Below are 15,623 nucleotides of genomic sequence, written 5' to 3'. Positions count from 1 at the left end.
ATTTTCCATCCACCATATGAAGATGATATAAGAGGAAGGGCCAAGAAAGATTTGACTTGGTTTTGTAGCATGAAGATTCTCCCTCTTTATGCCAGATTTAGAGTTATTTTATATCACTTCCTCAGTACAAAGCAACCAGAGTTCAGTGAAAAAATCTAAACGTGAAGTAATATTGTAGGCTGTACTTTATCTCTGTTCTGATCATTGGGTCAGTTTAGGACATCACATTGACCTAAATTAAGTTCTTGCCAGTATACAGGAATCCCAGACTGGCATTGAGGTATCAAAGCCATGTTTTTATTACAATTCCTACAGAACTGATTTTTTCCCCCTTCTACTTTCAGTTCTCTCTCTCTCTCTCTCTCTATATATATATATATGCACTTTTTCAATACACTTTTTTTCAAGCTATCAATGTGTTTTTGTTGTCTTTGGAAAATGTATGTTTATCAAACCTTAGAAACACTCTAGTCTATGTAAGAGAGAAGTCTATTACATGCAGTAATAAATTTCACCTTCACAAAGCTCCCAAGCCATTCCCAAAGAAACAAAGGCCAGTATCATTGAGATTAAAAATTGTCAGTGTCCTCCTCACCTTATGAGACCCAAAATAGTACTTCCATGAAAAATTTTACTACAGCACAGGAATACATAGTTCAGCCTAATAACTACCCACTCAAGTAATCATTTTCAAATATATTTTCATAACAACATAAACCTGTGAATTCATTTTAAAAAAAGACAGCTTTACCCTTTATACTGAAATAAAGTGAGGAAAGAATTCTTACCTCCTTTTCTCAGTCTTGTAACCCTCATAACAAAGGTAATATTAAAGGGGCTTGTTCTCTGATAGTCTTAGGAGAAAGGTATTATTCAATAACCAGTGTGATGTATATTGTGACGGAGGAAACAATTCCTTGTTCTGGGAAACCCTGTTCTGGATTAAAACTCCATTGTGCACTGTGCAAATATTGAGCAAAGAGGATGCACAGTCTATGTGGTGGCATACACAGAGAAGGGAGGCAGCAGGGCAGACATATAATGTCAAAACACTCCACACTGCAGAACCAGATCCCACATAATTACAGGAAGCATCATGGGTAATTCAAGATTATTTAAACCTACCTACTTCTGCAGGCATTTAACTGAAAGGGGTAAGAATTCCTGCAGAAAGTGAGGATTGTATAATAACAGGAATGGAAAAGAATAATTTATACAGCATAGTCTCTCTCATTGTCTTTTGTTCCATATTCCTCTTGCAAATGAGTAAATATTTTATCTTTGTATTAGTTCTGATAATTACAGTAATGTATTCATTGCATTTGATTTATTTTTTTTATAATGGTTCAACCTATAGGCATGCACCAAGAAGCATTATAGCTAACTGAGTACAACAAATTGCCCACAAACAGGTACATGCCAATAAAAAGATACACACATTATCCTGCTAACAGCACTGCATTGAACCATGAAAGAGGCCAAATCAACAGTTACATGAGGAAACCTGTATTGAACTTCTTAGAAAATTATGCCTAAATTTTAGGAGAGCTCCTGGGCACCACTTCACATGATAACTGCAGTTATCGCACTCAGGGGCGGCTGGTCTTGCAACTTCCATACTCACATGGCTATGTAACGTGATTTTTGTTGCTGTTGATTTTTGTTTGTTTTGTTCTTTTAAAGCCACTAGTCTAGGTTTGATTTTCAAAAGGTCAAATATGTAATTATGGTCTAATTTCCCCATACAAGGGTTAGCCCAACAGCTGCACAGGCTGAGCTTTTAATCAAAGTAGAAGAGTTGTAGAAATTAAAGCAGCCAGCACTAGCTTCCATCATAAACCAAGTTCACCTTATCATTCACTTCACACAAGCATAACACCATGGATTTTTAGGGAGGTACTTCTGACTTACATTTTGGTAAAGACCAGAATTTAAATTCAGTAAAGTCAGTGGAATCTTGGACTTGATATAAGGCTGTACGTGATATCAGAAAAAGCCATTGCTTATAAATAACATCTTACATTGATTTTCTTTTTTAATAGTGAGTCAATAGGACATGAAAAACATCTGTTTCATGATGAAATGGAAAAAAAATGAATGCCTTTGTGTTAACTACTTAACAGTTTGATATTTTCTTAGACTATTTCTGTTGAGAGTATAAATCACCAGGCTTCATGAGCAATATTTCAAAGGTTGTTTTTCAACCTAGAATATCAGGTTACTCTTTATTCCCATTAAGATGCATTCTCCTCAATCCATACAAATTGTATTCCCCCTTCTCCATAGTTTCATAAAGGATTTCTTAAAAAAGAATAGGACAAATATTTTACACTTCAAACCCTATCTATTTCTGAAAATGTCCTAAAAGCCTGAATAGGAATTCACTTCTGCAGATGTATTATGTTTTCTAAAAACAATGAAAATGTTGATGTTTCTGAGGAAACATCATAACCTCTCCCGGATCCACAAAGGCAGCGAGCGTTACATAGCAACAGGGTAAAACATTCTCAGCTCCATCTATTAAAACACAGCCAATTTTTTTTTTAGATATCTAACTACATTGTATTAAAAGCTTACTCAGTACTCTTTGCCAGTAAGTACATTTTCTTCTAAGTATTGTTACAGCTTTATAAGTGAACATAGTAAACAACAACCATGAAGGACCTTTTGGGTCATCAAGTCCCATTCCCTGCAGCTGCTGGGGAACCAAGTCAAGTATTACCACCATAACAAACTTTTCCAGTGCCATTTTAATCCTAGTTTTGCACCCACCTTCTACTAGAAAGTTGATGGACTCTTACTTCTCTCCCCCAAGCCCAGAGAGCAGGCAGTTCATATCTACCTGAACTTGCATGAACTGATGAGATAAAGGCTTTTCCAGCTCTTTATAACTTTTCATCCTCTCTTCCAAACATCCTAAAGTATTCACATACTTTCAGCTCTTTCTTTCTGAGGAAACACAGTGCTTTAGCCAGATTCAGTGCATGCACAATTCATTCATTTGAAAGCCTGCCTCTTTCTTCTTGTGACTATTATTTTTTTATTCCCATCAGTTCCTCTTCTCACTGACACTGAGATTTTTGCTTTATATTTATTTTAATGATTTTCCCTGTCCTGTGCATTGAAAATGTTTATCTCAACCATCTCAGCCCACTTCTGAGTTTGTCACAGTAAGTAACAGGGCCATACTCCTGTCTGTACACCTCTAGCTATGATTGAAACATATATTTGCCTCTAATTCCCAAGATATTTCTCCAGTCTGTTATTTGAGCTGAATCTCCTATGTGTGCTCAACTCTTCATTGATATTTATATATTTATATGTTTAATATATATTTTACTCCTGGTATTAAGAGAGGAAATAGCTGTTAAATGCGTAAGTGCAAGTGCAGACAAAAATGAAGCAATAGTCAGATACAAGCATGGATCAGTTGCAGGCAGAGAAGAAAAGGGGTTGTTGCTTGAGCAGTGAAGGAGCTGGAGGCTGTGCTGCACAGTAAATCTGTATATAGTGTCAGGTAAAAAAAAAAAAAAAAAAAAAGAAAACTCTGAGTTATAAGCCTATAATTGCACCCTTCTGTAGTTCTGGTGCCATATAAAACAGTGTAGAAGTTTGTCACCTGACCCTGCAGTGAAATTAGAGAACCATAATTCACAGTTACTTGGTGTTTCCTGTGATCAGAAATTCTGAAATAAACCTGTTGGCCAATGTTGATTTTCAGTTAAATTGCATTTGAAAGGGAAAAAAAAGTTTCATTTCACTCATTAATACAGGCAGTAGCATAGCCTTCATAAAGCTGATTTTATGATCTTATTTAATATAATAACAGATAGAGTCCATAGGAAAGCCATTCATAAAATAGATTGTGAGAGGCAGAGGATGGGGTGGAGGAGTTATTTTGTATTGTTTATATGTCCTTAATCATTTGGGGATACAATATTGAACTGCAGATTCCCTTGTAGCCAAAGCAGAGTCCTGTTCTAATCATAAGGAAGAAGTACAGTAAGTAAGATAAAATTAATATTTGCTTGCTTTAAAACGAGCCATTAAGGACTCCAAAACAGCATGCGGAGCACCACTGACTAAGCACTTTGTAACACCATAACAATACAAGCAGCACAATCAAATAAAATGCACGTGCATTTTGTACAAGTTAGGCTGTGTACCACAGCTAAGCTTTTGTACCACAGCTATGCTTTAATATATAGAGAAATATAAAACTGTATAAATATATAACTGCAAAGGGCTAAAGGGAAACCTGTAGCGTAACTGCAAAAAGGGTACAGCAAAATGTGTAAGCAGTAAAATCTGCAAGGTAAGAATGATGTAGTACAGGCAGGAAAGATGTATGTTGGAGCCAGAATATGATCTGCCTCTTTGGTCTTTGGCGGTAGTGAGGAACACAAAATAACAATGACTAAGGAAAAGTGATGAAGAACAAGGTCTTCCACTTCAGCTTCTGCTTCCGTCATCAATGAGGGCTGGAGCCCTAAGCCTCAGCAACTGAGACCCGTGCAGACCACAGCCTCCAGTGCTAATGAGATGGCATCCGCTCTGTGGGACTGTAGGCACACAGCTAATGTGGGATACGATCATTAAGGACCATCTGTTTGATTACTTAGTGATAATGATTGATAATGAGTCAGAGCTAACCATTAGCACAAAGCACATTGCTAATGAACGCCCAGCAAAACGGTGCTCTGAAGTTTGATGCTAGCCCGGTTTATCCATCTTCTAAGCATCCCCCAGCAGCCACCTCCAGATCCCCACTACACAGTCAGTTACGGTGCCCCTCTGACAGTGCTAGATTAATGCCTGCATCTAAACCTAGCCCAACAGAAGTTGCCCACCACTCATCCTTTGGTTTCGCTCACATCACTATAAATTATTTTACACCCAGAGAGGCAGACACACACACAACCAGCTATCATTACTTTGTTCTCTCTAACATTTTTCCTCACTTATCGTTGGACATTGCTCAGAAAGACTCGCTGAGTATTTTCATTCATCTGGTTTGCGCTTTAAGGTAGAAATATAAAAGGGCATCTTTTCTATCTTCCAATAACACATTGATAGGTAAGCATTAGTCAGATGCTGCAGGAGGGGAATGTATTTGCAGTTAAGTGCAACAACTCTGTCACTATATATCCATAATGACAACAATTATTTATTTTTTCTTCCAGACTCCTGCTCAATGCTAACAGTGAAGAAGGGCAAAACAGTACTCTCCAATTTATAGTCTGGTTCCAGGCATAACTAAATATATACCTCAAATTCCTAAGGCATTACTAAAATAAATTTAATCCACAATTTTAAATCCTCCCTTTTACCCACTAGATCATCAGGAAAACACATTACAAGCAAAGATGATCTCTCTTCAGAGCACTGTAACAACAGTTTCAAAATTTAATAGACAGAGCTAGCAACTAAAAAAATAAAAATGAAAAACAAAACCAGATATGCAATATATTGAAAGCACATTACCTGAAGTTTTCCGAACATTAAACTATATTGTTCCCATATCCTTTATGAGAGTTGTGAAAAAGATTGATGCAAAATCACCACGTCCAGAAAATATTCCACTGTTCTCCAGCCAAGTCCCACTGAGCTTCACAGATTACTTTGCTCATTAATATAAATACCAATGAAAATTTTGAAATGTGTTTGATTACACAGTTGGAGCAAATAATGTTTCAGGGAGTTTTCTGTATGTGTTGCCTCACCTACTGATCTTATGATGGAGGTGCCAGAGTTCATTTCAAAGAGCATCAGTGGATGGTAATTACACGTGATCTAGAAGAATCACAAAAACAAACCATACAAGGTACTTCAGTGTTTATCTACTGACAAAGATGATAGAGGATTTCTGCTGGTGATTACGGATGGAAAACCATCAAAGAAAACAGCCATTTGTCGAAGGCCGGTGTTTTATTTCTATCTGAGTATTTACTCTTCAGGAAGCGCCAGGCCTTTTAGGAAGTTTTATCTCTGAAGACAAAATTGTAGTCTTCAAAATGTTCAGTATGACAAAAGAAATAGTTTACACAATTTTTGTATTTTTAATATTAAATCTCTCAGAAAGCCTTTCTGATGGGAAGAAAGTTAAGTGACAATGCATTAAAGGCAGGTGCATAGTCTCCTTGCCTAGTAAAGCACTCAATATTACAACATACTTTGTTCTGGTCAAATATAAGTCACATACATGCTTGTGCAAAGCTCAAATTGGTTTACTGTGTTTTTCCAGTAGTTTTACTAGAAAACATTAAATCTCCTGTGAGACAAGAGAGATCCATGAATGTAAGGTCTTGTCTACTTACTGATAAAGAACTTATTAAATATGCAAAATTATTACCCACTAATAATAATTTTCTGTCATGAAAATTAAATATCAGATTCCTTATTTTACATGATGTTTTTATTTGTATGGTCAGATTGCCTACAAAAAAATCTTTCCTAACTGTGATTATTTAAAGCATCTCTGAATGCTTGGGGGCAACCCCTAACCTAATCCTGATGTAGGCAAAACGTCTGTTGACTTCACTGGATTTGTCTGAACAAACCCATTATGACACTAAGTTTGGGGTAGGACACAAAATATGATAAGAAAAATAATGGAAACATCTGCTGGACCATGCAGAACAGAAGCTGTTAAAATAAATGAGCTTCAGCAGTGAGAAAGTATGTAATACGGTATACAATAAAAATTTCATGAACCTTGTAGGAAAAAAATAAGTATTAAAACACTTGGCAATATATATTTCACATGGGGCATACCCTATAAAGTACTTTGTCATCAATTGTTTTAATTCCATATGTGAGTTATTTACCACCACACTGGCTTACAATCTTTGTAAATTCCATCTATATGCCTGTTCCTTCTCTATATGTAATTAGTTACCATGTAAACTGATTAGCAGTTTACTTCTCTCTTCTGTCATCTAATTCACAAGTTAAAATACCCTTTCTTTGCTCTATTGCATATAGAGCAGGTTGCTCCCTTCATGTTTTTGGTTTGGTCAAGTGCCTTTACAGGACTTAAATGCATATCTATTGTTTTGATGGTTGAGCCAGCTTATGGTTATTGACCATATTACCTAATATTTTTATGATTTTATTCCTTTACCTAGTTTCCTTTGGATTCTGTTTCATCTGAATGCTTAAGTATGCATTTAACTTTAAGTGTGAAGGAGAATACTCTTGAAATCAGCTAGTCCTAAATTAATCATGAGCTTAAGAACCTTGTTGAAATTAGAGTTCACATACCTTAAGAGATGCTGAGGCATCTACAGTTTCCCAAGCAGAAGCATTGTGGTTTGCTTTTAACTTTTTTTTTTTTAAGGCTGTTATCTGATCAAGATAAAGTTGCTGGAATTAGCAAAAATCGTGACACCAATTATACTACTTCTGTACTTTTCATGTTCATTATGCTTAATTTGAATAAATTGTGCAGTTAATGTTGCATTTCCTGTTATTTGCGTGACCTGGTTTCTACAGTAGTCAGGCTTCTCTTCACCTTGTACCAGCTATCTACGTGTTGGTAACAGAAAGGGGAAAAAAACTCCAAAGACAAGATCAAGACACTAAATCAATAAGAAACTAAACTGTTCTCACTTGAAACCACAAAGGTTATCAGTGAACTTTGAAAGCAAATAACAAGGAAAGACTGATATATGCATAAAAGCATATGATTGGGTATGGCACTTCTAAGGAAGAAGATGCCACAAATCCTTCATTCCAAAACTAAGACGGGTTAGAAGTAAACAAGAAGTGAAAAACAAATGGAATGACACCTAAGGAGAACCAGGAAAAGAATCAGCATGGAGATAAACACATTTCTGCACAAATACTAGCAGGCTAGAAATAAAATGAAGGAAGCAGAATGTCTCTCTCTAAATGAAGGTATAAATTTACTAAGCATATCAGAAATTGTAATGTCATGAAAAAATATTCAATAAAGAGAGAGCAAGCTGTGCTGTTGTCAGAACAGGTGTTAAAAATACCCAGCAGTCTGCGTAGATTTAAATTCTAGGCCAAAATAACAAGAATATAGCAATGGGTCTGTATTACTGACTGACCCTGATGACTATACCAGTTGTGACAAAAGTGACAAAAGACCAAGCACAAAGGCAGAAAATACAACTGTTTGGGATTACTTCATGAATCCTCATGTGCATACACCGGAGAGGATGCTGAGCAGAAGTAAAAAAAATTAATAGGTCAATGACAATTCAATGAAGCATCTCTCTCTTCTTCAAGTACCTCCTGAGCAACCCTCACTTGAGCACATCCATCATAGAATGCACGGGAACAACTTTTTTGGTGCATGAAAACTGGGGGATGTCAAATGCATCTCTAGTCTTAAAATAGTTTTTAGGGTAAGCACAGAGGAATGTGGAGAGCAACAGGTCTTTAAGAATACCAATTATATTAGGCCAACAGATATTTATATTATATAGATTCAGCTGCTATGTAGATTTAGTTAACTTCTTAGTTTTTATTATAGCTTTAATGACCTCTGGATAAATACAATAAACTTTGGAATACTCAATATGGCTTCTCTAAATAGCTGTTCCTCCCAACAGAGCTCGAGAGATCTCTGAACAAATTAATGAGCTTATAGATAATTGTAGATGAGACTGATCCAGGTGAAACACTATTTAGACTTCCAAAAGACTTTTGACAGTGTTCTTTTTTGAAAAATAAATACAACACATCATTACACCACTGTACACACCATGGTTCATGCACATGGGTATTTGTTCTGATCCCCTCATCTCAAAAATGATGCATCAAAACTGGAAAAACTTCATAAAAAGTCAATAAGCAAACAGAGCCAAGTGAAACAAACAGCTACCATATGAGGAGTGAACCAGGACTGTCATAGCTAGAAAACAGATGACATTGTAGGGATATGGAAACCTATACAGAGTTTTGGATAAAATAGAGGTGATCCAATAAGCTAGCAGGAGCCAGACTCAAAATAAACTCAGGCAGTAGATCCCTAGGCCAAAGGATAAATTCATAAAATTCACAGGGCTCACAAGAAGACTGCAGAAGTAATAAGAAAGATACAGAGCAAACTACTAATTAAGCAACAACAAAATAAGAAAATTTCTGAGCTGAACACAGCTGGAGACTGGGAGAGAATGAAAGAAGTATATGCCCTGTTCCTACTTTTCCCTTGGCAAATGTTTATGGTCACTGTTAGAGACTACCTATAGGGTTGAACAGACCACAGGTCTGCACCAGTGCAGCTGTTCTCACATGGGAACAGATCAGCACAGCCTGGGCTGCGTGGGTACAGCAATACGTAACACAGCAAATGCTGCCATCGGGTTCCTACCCTCTGCCTCCAACAGGAAGGAATAGGAGTGCCAGTACAGAGCAGAAAGAAAATGGGTCAGTTTATCCAGAAGAACTAAATGATGACCCTCACTGAGGGCATATGACAGAACTCCATATAAATCATTGCATATGCTTCATTAGATGAGCAAAAGGTCTTTTTAATTCTAATGAGTAGGAGCAGCTTCTGAAAACTACTATTTATTCTATAATTTGCTGTTAATAATGTTTGTTGATTTTTATATTAGCAACCACCTCTTCACTAATAGATGTTTTTGTTATTTGACAAATCACAATATTTATTGTCCCTACAACAAACAAAGAAAATATCAGCTGATACATTCCCTAATGCAGAGAAATGCCAAATAAATTAGAAAATAATAAACATGTTAAACAGTGATAACGTAAATGTTAATCAAAAGGTAATGTAACTAACCATGAACTGTGGTTATGACTAAGTCTATTGCATTGAGAACTGAGTTTCCCAAGCATTTCTCTTCAGCAAGTAAAATTTACTTCAGTCATGATTTATGGTATATCCTTCCAGTTCAGCATCTCTCTGCTAACCCTCTTCCATCTAGCACTCTTCAGGGGGGTTGATTAATTCCATGTCCAAATGAGTGCAAAATATTATTTATTATCATTATTATCACCCTGGTAAGATTAAATTGGTAATCGCTTTGATTTTAACCAACAGCCATAAATATCTCCTTGCCTTCTTTTTGACTTTTTGTTTTCTGTGCCATTAGACTGAAGTTGCAACAGCAGACTGGGCTTACACACTTGGCTGCTTCCTTTCTCCCCAAGCTCAGCAGCAGCTGATTTACTCCGTTGTTTAAATAGACTGGCAGGCTGAGCTACCACTGGTGTTCAACAGTCAGGCTCACCTGTTCAACCTTTTGCTGCCAAATTCAAAGTTTTTTTTTTTTTTTTTTTTAAACCACCTTCTTATTATTTAACACAATGGTAGAATATTGAACTCGTACATAGCATTACATTAAGTGACAGCATACCTGCAGGAGAACAGGATCTGCACTGCTAACAAACTAGAAAAATGGGTTGTGGAAAGCCAGAATTCAGTTCAAACAGGATCATCTAAAGATATCACTGGGCAGAAATTATCAGCTGAGGGGGACAAGCAATGAGGCAGCAGTGTGGTGACATACAAGCTGAACCAAAATCAATAATGTCAGGCTATGGCATGTGACAACCACCATAGTTGGCTGCATGGATGTAAACATCTACAAGCATCTTCAGATAATTTATTGCACCAAGCAACTCTAGCAACGCTGAAATTTAAACAACAATCCTTACCTTGGCACAATTACAAGAAAGATATACATGGACTGAACAAAGTCTAGAAAAAAGCAAAGTATCCAAAGGACTGGAGAACGTGAACCTACAAGGTAGAGCTCAAAGAACTGGCTTTTAGTCCAGAAAAGCCTGAAAGGAAGAATGGCAATATCCTGTAAAGGAGCAGTGCAAAAAAAAAAAAAAAAAAAACAAAGGAATAAATCACTCTCTGTATCTGTGAAGGACAGAACAGAGTGTGAAAGTGAGCTGAAGTTCCAGAAAGAAGATATAAACACATTTTCAGGAAATCCTTCTATAGATGAGGACAACAAACCAATAAAAAACTTGATCTGAGAAATATTTAAAGCCTACTTTATCATGTATTTTAAATAAAACGTAGGTCAAGCATCTGTAAGATGTGTCCCTAACCTTAATCTGAGACAGAAACAGTAAATTCCTCAAAATTCCTCCATTTCTTTTTTTTTTTTTTTGTGTGTAACTAAATGGTTTAATTGGCTAGTGTCTACATAATTATTTTATAGCTACTGATCTTCTGATCCAAAAAAGGACAGAATTTGTAATCTCTTGACCTTGTGATGAGGTAGGAACCTTGACACAAGCTAGAAGAACCCTTAAGGTATCTCTGGTTGTGCCCACAACACTCCTTAAAAAACATTTTGTCCACAAGAAATTGCAACAGTTCAGCAAATTAAGTTTTATCCTCAGTGATACTCAACTTCAAAGCACATCTTCCATTCCACAAGGGTCCTCAGTTGTTTGCTTTAGCAAGAATTGCCTCTGTGCACTCCAGGTAGTGGGACAGGTGCTTACATATTCCACTATTTGCTTCTATTTCTACAGCATCTTATCTCCCAAAGTTCTTCACAGTGCTACAGGGATATCCCACCAAAATGGAATGAGCTCTGAGCAGAGAAAGCAAATGCCAATGAAAATATAGCATGCTGCATGCGGTAGGAAAAGAGCTGAAAAGTAACATTGGTACTGACAAGAAGAAAAAGCAGGACTGGATCTTTGACATGCACAGTGCAGGCACACCTTCATTTGAAGGATACCATTCAGAAGAATTACTTACTCCTAAATGGATTCCTTGAATATATTGCTCCCCAAACCATGATTATACACACTGCAAATATATTCCGTTTGAGTTCTCCTAAATCACTAATGCATAATAGTAGGAAAGCAAAATGCATTTTCTAAATGTCAGAAAAGTTTAATAAAGCCTGAAGAAGGATATGAATGTGTCTCTCTTTTTACTTGGAGCTGTAATTTGTAGTTATCAATGATGATGTTCATTACTGAAACACAGCGCAATGATTGAAGTACCTAAGTCAAACTGTGTGCATTAACTACAAAAAATAAATGTAATCATAATTCCATAGGCAGACTCCCTACAACAGACCCTTAATAAATGTAAATTATCAGCTGAGGATCTGGGCCAGCCTTGCTATATCTTTCCCCTAATTTAAAAGAAAATGCCATTAGTTGTACACAAGAGATAGTGATGCTTCTTTTTTAATTAAACACAGCATGACTTTTACATTTTTATGGCACTGCCTGAAAGGAGCTCACAGATCAACCTAGTCAAAGATTCCAAACCGCTCATAGAGGGTCTAAAGATGGAAAGAGTCATAATGAGCACAAGATTGGTACTAACCACAAAGCCAATGATTGCTGACACTTACAGAAAGAAACGGAACCTGTCTGTAGTACACATGAAAAGCAAAAGAGATGCTTGGCAAATATAAATGCTAATGAAAAACTTACATCTAAATAATGCCTGATGAGTTCATGAATTCAAATTATTTCTCAGCATCTTGTATTAACTATCATTTAATAGCTTAGTTAGCTCATAACATTTCATAGAGGTTAAAACTGTTCTCCCTGTTCCTGAGAGCACAAGGTTAAGCAACCTTTGGTTCTGATGACTGGCCACTTGATATACTCCAGATAATCATATGGTGAAACAACGGCCTGCATACACTATAAAGCCACATACTTCCCACTTCACTGACCTGTTTATTTACCCAGACTAAGCTCCTGTAAGTGCAGCTTGTCAAAAGAGTAACGGGGCTCACAGGCCGATCAATCAATCAATAGGAACGGACAGTGATGCTTATTCTGAAGTTCAGCACAGAAGATTTTGTGAAGAAGCTGTAGGCCCCTGAAATACTTAGGGATGCAAATAAATTCATTGTGATGTCTCTGCATGGTGCCATGAATAAGTTAGAGGGACACTGTCAAGGTTGTTTGACTAAGAAATTGTTAGCCAGGAAATTTAAAACAAATATAGCCCACACATGACTTACTGTGTAACCCAGTAAAAACAAACCTGAGACAGCTATTGTTCGGTCCTTGCTGCCTTAACCCCCCCCCCCCCCCTTTTTTTTCCCTTTATATTTCAGTTTATTTTTAAATCTACGCCCTTGAGCGAAGTTGGATTTCCAAATGAATACATTACTGCAATCAGGAAGACAAGGTATACAGGAAGAATTTTTGGGTAGGGCATTATATTTTCGTTTATTTAAGTTAAATAATAGATGATGGTAACTAGATCAAATTTAAGCATGTTACTGAAAACTAACCAGAATTTAATCAGAAGGTGCAGTGGGTATAAACTGATGCAAGCTATGCATTTAAGATCTGCTACCCATCCTCTTAAAGCTGTTTTACTTCTGTAAAGAGTCAGGGAATTAAAATTAATTATGCAATATTTCAGTACCCAGAGGTTTAATAAAGAGGACATCTTTAATCTCTTTCACAGATAGCAGAAATGATACAGAAAGCTATTTCACCAAGTGCATATATGTTTGTTATAAAAGGCAAATATGTGGCAACTGTATTTCTATTTGCATATTCAGCAGCAGAACTTCTTTTTTATGGAAGTACAAGACTAACATTAAGTAGTAAAAACTAAAATGATACCTCTGTCTTTATTTTGACAAATCTACAACAGGATCATTCTGTTTTCTGTCAGAAAAAAAATAATCCATTCAATGCACTCTGATCTTTTCTTTCTCTTTTTCTGGTATCTTTTAAAGAAGTTTTTTCATCACAAGCAAACCTAACCTTATGGAAAATCGATTGCCTCCCCTTTAATATATACTGCCTTGGTTTTTGTTTTGTTTTGTTTTTCCCCAGTGGGGCTTTCAATCTTAAGTTAGTTTTCTATTTTAATCAATTCCACCATCACTATGTGGAAATGTTTTTCTCCTTTTTTTTTTTTTCTTTCCTATCTAAAAATACTACTGCTTTTATTGTATACAAAACACACACAAAAAATATTCCTGCCAACATACAGTAACTAAAAGATGTTTATAGGCTATGTTTAATACATGGACATATTGGATACTGAGTTTGCTCATCGTCTGGCCTGGTAATTTTTAAATGGCCACAACAGTACAATTTAGCAGAAGTTATTCATGTAGAGTAGGGTACCTTGTTCATAGATTGAAATACACACTACTGGAATCTTTATCTAGGTTACACATTGATTATTTATAAGTATATTTTTATAATAATATTTTAAAAAGTGTGGATAGCATTGCGGTGTTGTTTCTCAACAAGAAAATCATTGAATTGCTACTACTATAAAGGTTAAAATTGGAGCAATTTTTGTTTTGACCAAAATAAGCATCAGCGAGTCTGACCTCACATCTAATATTTAACACCTACTTATTCGACAAATATTAATGGTCCTGAAAGGGACATCATCCTCAAAAATACCTTAGAAAATTACATCTGTAAACATTGTAGGAGTTTTTCAATGAATGGTAAAAAATAAATATTGTTAAAAAGAGGGTGGAAAGGGGAGAAGTGTGTTGTTGGAACATGGTATGAAGTTTAATTTCCCAAATTAGTTATGAAAAATTGCAGGGTATGCATAGTGTTCTGAGCAAAATAAGTGCACTGTAAGACAACACAGCAAGTCTCCAAAGGCTTCAAGGGGAAATATGACATTAAACGTGTACATAACTATTCATAATCAAGAGATACAGGTCCTTATAGTCCTAACTGAATTTTTTTTTTTTTTTTGGACATGCAAATAGAAAGCAAATAACTTTTAAATCTTACTCACTCTACATCAACAATACGTAGCAGCCCCAGAATCACTTCACCTCTCCACCAGTACTGAAAGGAGGCAGTATGACCAGCATGACTGTAGAGAAGCTCTCATGTATCCTCAATACTACCACTAAACCCATGCTCAAAGTCTCAGAGAAAAAAAGTTTAGACAAAGGCTGAAGGTGATTTATGCATCTTACTCCAGCTGTCTCAGTGTGTTAAATAAGAGTAAGGGCAGGTGGTACAGCTGAAACTTGGAAGACACAGATGGGTTTCATTTCATCGTCCCAGAAATGCTGCATTGCACCTGTGTAGAGCGTAATCACCCAGCTCTGAGGAGTGGATCCAAGTTAAGATGAAACTTCAGAAATTTAATGTCCCCTGGCTTATACTAAAAATCAGTAAAGAATGGCAAAGTACAAAGGCAGAAACACAACATGAAAAGGCATAAAACTGCTTGTTTCAGCAGCTTACACTTTCAAGTACAGAGTGCTTTTTCTAGCAGAAGTTAGCAGCTTTGTGGTCATGGTGGTGGTATCCTGATCTAGCTGAAAAGTTCCATGTTTGGATGAGTCAGTATCTGATGCCTTCCAGAACTGCCATTTTTGAAGGAATAAGTTTCAATCTGAGATAAAGTCTACATTTGAACTTACTAGACAAGATGAAGTAGAAGAACAAAGAGGTTGCTTTAAATTTGTGGGGGCTGACATAAGCATTGCTTCCTTTGAATAGAACATGTAACACAGGAGGAACTGCTTACAGCCTGATTATTACAGACTAACCCCTACCTATTTTCCTTAATTATTTAACTGTACACTTGTGGTCAGTTGAATCATATGTATAAAAGTGAAAACTAACAATCTATTCTTATTTGAAACATACAGTCTTATTATTTGTCAAATCTA

The 15,623-nt window shown here is 36.3% G+C and overlaps 1 long non-coding RNA gene across 1 annotated transcript in view; it reads right to left on the bottom strand.

The window, feature by feature from the left end:
- The window catches only part of LOC311436853, a 291,205-nt gene extending 276,329 nt beyond the window's left edge, over window positions 1-14,876 (bottom strand). Inside the window, exon 1 of the long non-coding RNA XR_014693127.1 lies at window positions 14,732-14,876. This is a non-coding gene — a long non-coding RNA (uncharacterized lncRNA). The remainder of the gene's footprint in view (window positions 1-14,731) is intronic.
- Between the last annotated feature and the right edge of the window lie 747 nt (window positions 14,877-15,623).

The sequence above is a fragment of the Aythya ferina genome, assembly GCF_964211825.1.
Source record: "Aythya ferina genome assembly, chromosome: 4".
Classification (NCBI taxonomy): domain Eukaryota; kingdom Metazoa; phylum Chordata; class Aves; order Anseriformes; family Anatidae; genus Aythya; species Aythya ferina.
The sequence above is the reverse complement of the archived record's forward strand: the minus strand, read 5'-3'. Positions and strand labels throughout refer to the sequence as shown.